Source organism: Malania oleifera, chromosome 2 (genome assembly GCF_029873635.1).
Source record: "Malania oleifera isolate guangnan ecotype guangnan chromosome 2, ASM2987363v1, whole genome shotgun sequence".
Classification (NCBI taxonomy): Eukaryota; Viridiplantae; Streptophyta; class Magnoliopsida; order Santalales; family Ximeniaceae; genus Malania; species Malania oleifera.
Window position 1 is genome coordinate 138,963,289 of NC_080418.1, and position 9,403 is coordinate 138,972,691.

Sequence of the window (9,403 nt, forward strand, 5' to 3'; positions counted from 1 at the left end):
GGAGCATTCGTCAATCCAAATGGCATAACAAGAAACTCGTAATTCCTGTACCGGGTCCTGAAGGCCATCTTCGAGACGTCTTCTGCTTTCATCTTTACCTGATGGTATCCGGATTTGAGGTCAATCTTCGAATACACTTGTGTACCCTATAGCTAGTCAAACAAATCGTCAATACGGGGTAGAGGATACTTGTTCTTGATTGTCACATTATTAATCTCTCTATAGTCTATACACATCCTCACAGTCCTGTCTTTCTTCTTCACAAATAAAACTAGAGCTCCCCATGGAGATACACTGGGTCATATGAAGCCCTTATCAAGTAGATCTTATAACTGATTCTTCAACTCTGCTAACTCCACTGGCGCGATTCGGTATGGTACTTTAGAAATTGGCGTCGTACCAGAAGGTAAATCGATAGAGAAATCTACCTCACGGTCGGGTGGCAAGCCTGGTAACTCATCAGGAAAAACATCTGCAAACTCCTTTACTACAGGTGTGCTAGCAAGCTTCAGTTCATTCTCTGACATCTCCTTCACAACATCCACAAATCCCTGACACCCACTCAGTTGTAGTCTCCTGGTCTGAATAGCTGAAACTAGCTGAGGCGGGGATTGCACTCGCGACCCTACAAACTTGAATTCTACTTCCCTCGAAGATCTGAATATCACCTTTCGTGCTCGGCAATCTATGCTGGCAAAATTAGCTACTAGCCAATCCATGCCAAAGATAACATCAAACCCGTACATGTCCAGCACTATCAAATCAGCCGACAAAGTCTTTCCTTGAATATCAACTAGACAATCCCAGAGCACCCTACTACATCTCACTACCGACCTAGTCGGTGTAGATATCAACAATTCAACATCTAATGACTGTGTTTCAGCCCCACATAATTTAACACACCCCGAAGACATGAATGAGTGCGTAGCTCCTGAATCAAATAATGCAATAACTTTAAAAGAAAGCATAATCACCATACCTGTCACCACGTCACCTGACGTCTCAGCCTCACCCGGTGTCAAAGTAAACACCTTGGCTGGAGCCGTATTCCTCTGTTGGCCCCCACGTGGTGCCTGATAACCTCCCCGATATGGTCTAGGAGTTGGAACTGCATCTGGTGGGGTAGGATAGTCTCGCACCATATGCCCCGATTTACCGCAGTGATAGCACACCGAAGCTACATCCGATGGGATAGGACAGTCTTGCACTATATGCCCCAATCTACCACAGCAATAGCATACTACACCACCAGCTCGGCACTCTCCCCAGTGCCTCTTACCACAAGTTTGACAAACTAGAGGACCCTACCTTGTCTGCACCTCACGTCCTCCTGTCTCCTGTCTCCGCCCTTTGCCATGATTACCTTTCCTCCACTGGCCCGGTCTATGACCCTGCTAGTAGCCGGTAGATGCAGATCTCTTCCTCTGTCCCTGCTCCTCTGCATTAAGACGCTCACCAATCTCTGCCAAAGCCGCTCTGTTGACTAACTCAACAAAGTCCTGGATCCGCAACACCACCACCTGCTTAAATATGCTTCATCTCAACCCTCTCTCAAACTGCCTGGCTTTCCTTACCTCATCAGGAACAATGTATGGGGTGAAGCGAGAAAGCTCGATGAAACGTGCTACATACTGCTGGACAGATAGCTGTCCTTGCTTCAGACTCAAGAACTCTTCTACTTTAGCCTCCCTAACAGTAGCTGGAAAATACCTATCAAAGAAAAAATCTTTAAACTGATCCCATGTCATGACTATCGAAGTCACCCTCTGCTACTCCAGCAGTCTCACTGTAGTCCACCACCTCTCAGCCTCTCCTATCAGTCTATAGGTGGCAAAGAGGACCCTCTATTCCTCAGTACACTGTAGTACAGCCAAAATCTTCTCAATCTCATGCATCAAGTTCTCAGCGGCTACAGGATCAACTCCTCCTGAGAACGCTGGAGGATTCATCTTCGTAAACTTTTCTATGGTGCATCTATGGCTTGCAGATGGACCACTTTGCTCCCTCGAACTCCTAGCTATCTTAGTCATAACCTGTTGAGCCACTCTATGTAATACAGCGTCAGAGTCGGTCCCAGCTGCACTTGATGGTCCTACTCCATCACTGCCATTGACATGGGCACTATTTCCTTCCAGATTCATCCAGAAAATAATAGACGCAACTCAGAAATACTATCCTTATATTTTACCCACCTATCCTCACCACTTACCTCAACATTTCTAGTTCATTTCTAATCCCCAGTCCTACATTCTAGGAACATAACCCGACAATAGCTTACTTTGGTTTTCCTGAAATCGTCACCCAAGGAAAAATACAGAAACTACCACGGAAGTCTTGCCTCTAGACTATAGAATAAAACCTCAAATCATTTCCTAAACTCTGGTATTGTTTCCGCTGCATTCTAAAGTCTACGGAACCTAGCAGCCTAAGCTCTGATACTAAACTGTCACGACCTGCTCATTTTTCCACATTTTTTTTTTAATAATATCAATATCAATAGCACATTCCCATATTCCAATTCAACAGGTCACAATCCACCTGGACCCATGGGTACTAGGGATACATCCGAACATACAGCAGAAGCCCTAGCAGCAGAAAACATACAATAATGTACATCTCAATACCATATATTACAATATACCAGAGTTGCCATAGCCCACAGTATTTCCCTATACACACCCCAAAATAAATCTAGGAACATTTCCCACCAAATCTAACTATCCCTACAGAAGAAACTTACCCTTCAAAAAGGGCAGATATCGATACTATATCAGCGGGGCTTTTCCCGCTCTCCTATCTAGGGCTCCTGAAAAGTTAATAAGATTTAGGGGTGAGACACCTCTCAGTAAGGGAAATAAACTAATACCAGTGTGTGGTAACATGAGTAGTCTGCGTTTTACATATATCATATATAACATATTCAGTACTATTTATCAAATTTGGGAAAACATATGTATATCAAATATGGCAGAACATACTGCATTTCATAAGCATATCTCATCTTATATCATAATAATAATAACATAAAAAAAATCTTGGTAGGTTAGCTGGATGTTGTCATGTATTACCCCCACATGACTGGGTTGTGTGGCCCGAAGGCGGGACCTGACAATGGTTGGCCGACCACTGCCAAGTCAAATAGTAGTCTGTAGGTCCGATGGGTCTGCCAGACCTAGTCCGTACACCAGGGGCGATCACAACACACTTCTTTAATAACCACTTCGACCATCCAATCTCACATCACTCTGTACAGCGGCGTTAACACAAATATCATGATCATGAGGACCATGGACTCATAGCAACGGTACCGTACAAGTGCTAGCCTAGACCAAACCAACCAAGTTCTGATATCATATGCATATACTAAAATCGTGATACATGGATATCTCATATCATTAATTTTCACATTAATCATATCATTTTACATATATACTTATATCATGAAAATCATCGGCCCGTACACCGGTATTACACATTTTATCATAGCTCGGCCCATACGCCGGAAAAACATAGTACAGCCCGTACGCTGGCAAATCATAGTCACATAGCACGAACCGTACGCCGGCAAACATAGCACAGTCCGTACACTGGCAAATCACAGTCACATAGCACAGCCCGTACGCCGGCAAACATATCATAAAAATCTCGGCTCGTACGCCGGTTTTTCCATCATAAAAATCCATATCATTCACATTCCTAGAAATTAGTATTTCATATCATTTTTACTCATGCCACACAAATGTATTTTCACATATTCAACATACGATTATTTTCACAGTATTTTGCAAATATAAATCATATATATAAATATATTTATTTTTCCTGAAACCAGATACTATATACACCTATACATGCATTTTCTCAAAATGAAACTAGCTTAGTTTATCCCCTTACCTGATTCCTGGAAAGCCCCTAATAAAACTGCCCCGCACTTGCAGGGTTCCTAACTCAACACCCTGAAAATGAAAACTGCCAATATTAAACTTCAATATTTTCATGTGTACATAATTTCTTATAACTACCCTAAGGCCAAATTTGGCTTAAAAAGCCTTACCTCAACTCTGGGATGATTCCCCATTTCATTTTCCCAACAATCTGCTCCGGGCAAACTCATAGAGGACTTCGCCAGGAGTGTCGTGGTAGCTTCAAATTTTCGATCTGGCGAGAAACGAGCCCAAAATCGAAGAGAGAGAGAGAGAAAACCGGAGAGGAGATAGAGGGAGAAGAGTTGGCGTCTTTTGTAAGTTAAAAATCGGATTTTCATATTTATAGAACAGGGGATTTCGTCGACGAGACCCTGTATTCATCGATGAAATTCAGGCTGCCCCAGAACCTCTCTCGGTAGTTTCTCGTCGACGAAGCCCTGTGTTCGGCGACGAATTTTCTTATGCACTCGTCAACGAGGCCCTGTATTCGTCGATGAGTTTTGGCCATTTCCCTGAAATTATAGTTATCCCCCAAAATGCGATGTTGTCGACGAACGTAGAGCGTTCGTCGACAAAGTCTACGGTGTCCTTCTGTTTCCGGTTTCCATTTCCCTTCCTTTTATTATATAAATCTCATTTTTATTTGGGTCGTTACATATAAAAAAACATGAAATAATATGGTCCTTTTTTTTTTTGGCAATCTTCCTCATCAAATATGTCTAATGAGTTTGGTAATTGCCATGAACAATAAATATTATATAAAAATTATTTATAAGTTGTTTGAAATTAGGTTTTGAACTCAAGGATTTGGTTTTTTTTTTTACCCAAAGTTAAAATAGCATTGAATTAGTATCATATAAATGAGATGTTCACGTAAGATAAATTTATATTAAAATATTATTTCAGATGGATGGGTTATATATTACAAGTGGATTCGTTTGGGTTTCCCTTGGCATCTTATGTATATATGCAAACATTACATCCAAATTAAATCTCTTAATTTTTCTTTCTTTTTCTTTTCAAAAAATATTTATATCTTGTGATCACGTATATTAATAGGCTTTGAAAGAAATATGATTTGATTAACTATTCATTTCGTTCTTTATTAAATTGCTTGAATTAATATTTTTCGTTATCTTGATTAATTTTTACTTTCTTTAACAACTTTTAATAAATGATGTGATTCATGAAATAGAAACTAGGATGATTAACATTTTTACTATCCATAATGCACAGAATGACTAAATCTATTTTATGGATGTTGGTGTTTGTACGCCACCTTGTGCGACACCCCATCCTTGTGCACTTAGGGTTTCATCCTTCCTCGCCAATTCCTCTGTGAACGAAGCCTCGGGCTGCCTTAAAGCACGACAACTTGCCACAATGCGCCGCCAAGCAGTAGAGGGTCCAAGACCTGCCAAGGGGAGAGTCCCCTTCCAGGGGTCGAGTGGCTCTGAGCGAGCATGAACGAATTTTGGAGGAGACGTGAGCACCATGGTTGCCTCTTAAGGGTGTCACTACAAGAAATAAGGTTATTAGTGGCGGTTTTAAATTAGTTGTTATATTTGTTGTTACTACTAATGATTAGTAAAGAATTTTAAAATTGTCACTAATAATTAATGTAGTATTAGTGACAGATTATAACCGTAACTAAAACCACAATACCGTCACTATAGATTCTATATTGGCTCGGCACAAATTCTTCACTAATAGTAGGGTATTAGTGACGAAATTCAAAATAGTCACTAATAGTGTAGTATTAGTGATTGATGAAAAACATCACTAATACTTGGCCTTTAATGAAGGATCATTATTCGTCACTAATACTGTAGTATTAGTGACAATTTTAAATTCGTCACTAATAGTTGGGCTTTAGTGAAGGATTAAAGCCTTCACTAATACTTGGCCTTTAGTGAATGATCAATATTCGTCATTAATAGTATAGTATTAGCGACGATTTTGATCATTCACTAATATCTATAGACAATTATTAGTGACGATTTTCAAACCGTCACTAATAATTTAAAATTAATATTTTTTTTAATCATTAATTGTTGTGAAAATCTGTAATTACATTTTCGCATAGATAACATTAAACCATAATTATTAAAAAGATTCATAAATTATTAAAAACTCTAATTCAAAATCAAATACAAATACATTATACAAATTTCGAATGTTTTATATATGAATCTCATATGTTCAGATAAAAAAAAGTACAAAAGAAAAAAAAAATCAAAAGTTGCATCCTTCTGTAGTGCATGGTATCGTGTTGATGGTGTGATAACAGCAAACCCTACAAATTAAGAATCATAAAAAAAAAAAAATTAGTATATGATTTTTGACCATATATGTATACATACTATAAGTATCAATGATTTGATAGTAAAATAATCGGACGTTCAGATATAGTTAAAAAAATTGATACAATTTTAAATAGCTAAGTTTTATCAGTTTAGAAAAATTTTGGCAGCATTTTGTCTGTAAATAGGACATTTTTCATAGATATATGCTCCAAACCTGGGCATTTACAATAAATAGTACACAATTTGTACATGCTTTTAATTGGAAAAATTTAAACGAAATTTCGGCAGTATGTCGTCTATAAATTGGACATTTTCTTATAAAACCTGTACTTGAAATAACATATTGTTTTAAGCAAATAAATCATTTCAAGCGTGTAACAACTTAAATCCACTATCAGCATGTGTTGACCTTATAGGTCATGCCATATTTTGATTATGACAAATACTCACGTATTTAATGTCTATCAAGTTTGTGTGCAGGTCCACATGAGCAGATCACTTGATGTCATGTGAAGATTTGAAAACTAAAGACCCTAAAGACTCATTTATTGTAATTTACATTATGTTCATTTCGGGTCTGTAATAGTAAAATAGGAAAGGTTTGTAATATTTATGCATATCATGCATGGTAAGACCTTTAAAAGATCCTAGGTCCCAACACTTACACTTAAGATAATCCCCAATATCACATATACTATTCGGGGAAGAAATTGAATTGAAATAAGACTTAAAGGGCAAAATAAGTGAGGCTTCGGGCAACCAAGCTATAGTGTTCAAAACACTTTGGGCGACCGAACCATTGACAATTCAGAATGTTGACTTGGTTTCGAGCGACCGAACCATATTTTCAACTTTTCCCACCAACTCGGCAACCTGAACTTCATGTTCAAAATTGCCTCCGGCTATCGAACACATGGATTTGGAAGACTGAACTCAAGACCAGGCACCCAAATCGCGGATAGAATGGGAATTTCTTTGGTTCAGCAAACCAAACCCATACTCAGGTGACTGAACTTCAAAAACTAACTTTTTTCATTGTCTCTATTCGGGAGACCGAACTGTGGTTCAGCCACCCGAAACTCTTGGGCTGTTTTATATTTTTACTGTAGTTAAGATGGTTAAACCGGGTTAGTTTTGCTAAACTTTTTAAAAATGAATTTAAGAACGCCCTATATGTCCCCAATGGCTATAATTTTTACCTCTTCTATATATAGGAGATCATTTGTAAGGATTAATACAGGGTTAGCAAAATAGATTAAGAAAAATTTTCTAAAAAATTTGTCGCAACGTCCCGGAGCGCGAGTGCCCTGGGGTTGGCGCAATAAAAATTATTTTTTATTTTTAGAAAAAAAAAAGGAAGGGAGTCGTCACTAACCTTTTAGTGTAGTTAGAACACTTGTTTACTACCCAATTAAGGGTAGAATCGGTTTGCATTACCAAAGTTGGGATCGAGAGTTTGGTTATGTGAGAGGAAGGTACGAGCACCTCCTACACGCTCGTTCTTATGAACGGTACCTAATTAATTATGAAATTATCCCAAAGTAAATTTAAAAAGCCTTTTAGGTTACTCCTTTTGTGAATTTACAAATACGCATGCAAAATAAATAAATAAATAAATCATACAAAAATATAATTAATATATATATATATATATATATATATATATATATATATATATATATATTCCCTCATATTTGAGGTACGTGAAGCTTAAAAAGCTTGTACCCTTTTATTGCAATCATAGGGATAAAAGTCAAGAAAATAGTTTACAAAAATAGCTCCCAAATTTATTTTCCAAATTAATAGAATTTTCATAAATAATTTAAAATATTTCCAAAATTTTTTGGGAGGTTTTAATACGTAATAGTAGGATAATAAACCAAAATACTAAACTAACACAATACATATAATAATAATACTAATAATACATATATACTAAAACAAATACTAAAATAAATGATAAAATACCATAATACTATATATATATATATATATATATATATATATTAGGATACTAAAGATTTTATAAAAGGTAATACCATAGACATAATGTAACGCTATAATACTAAACATATGTTATACTAGCATAATACTAAAATGCTAAACTTACCATAATAAATAATACCGTATATATTAAAATACTAAAAATACCCCAATAAGTTATATATGCTAATATACTAAAGATACCATAATAAGTAATACCCTATATAAACATAGTAATAATATCACACTATATATCATATAAACCTATTAAAGTGACAATAATCAAGGAAACATAAATACAATAAGGATAATAATCAAAATCAAATAATAGTAAAATAATCATAACGTGGCAATAGTCAACAACCTGATAATCATAAATACAATAATAATACGGCTATAATCCAAACTTAATAATAATATCACATGAATACAATAGCATGACAATAATCAAAATCTAACAAAAATTGACACTTTAAATGTGGGAAAGTGCTCCAACCAAAACCCTACAAAAATGAGAATAACCCAATTAATATTTGCTGTAAAACAAGACTACAATACTAATAATAATAATAATAATAATAACATATATACATATAGAACATCTCCACAATAAACAAATTTTTTTTTTGAAACATAATATACACGAAAAACAAGACATACTTGTGAGTGTGTGGTTCACTATGTGTGTGAGTGTGTGTTTGTGTGTGCAGGTCTAGGTACATATGTTTGTGTGTGGCTTGCAGGCATGGTTTAGTGTCACATCCTCAAAATTTTCACCATTTTTTTTTTTATAATGAATTATTCCAACACCTGCATGTAATGGGCATCCCTATGTAGCGGAAAAACATAAATTTCATAACCACACATACATGTATATACAATATAAGAATTTAGTATTTTCAACCATAACTTTACAATACATCTCTCTCTCCAATGCCCACTACACAAAATACAAACCCTACGCAAAACTTACCCTCTAAACCAGGGTAATCGATATACTCTCTATCTACGAGCCTGATCTGCTCGCCCAGCTATCTCACCTGAAAAATGGTAATGTAATGGGGTGAGTCGATGCTCAGTAAGTGGAAATATGCTATTACTAGTGTGTGACGACCGAGTCATAAAATTACAATAATAAGATTTAAAATTGCATGATTTGGAACATCTATAAAACATATGTATAAAAGT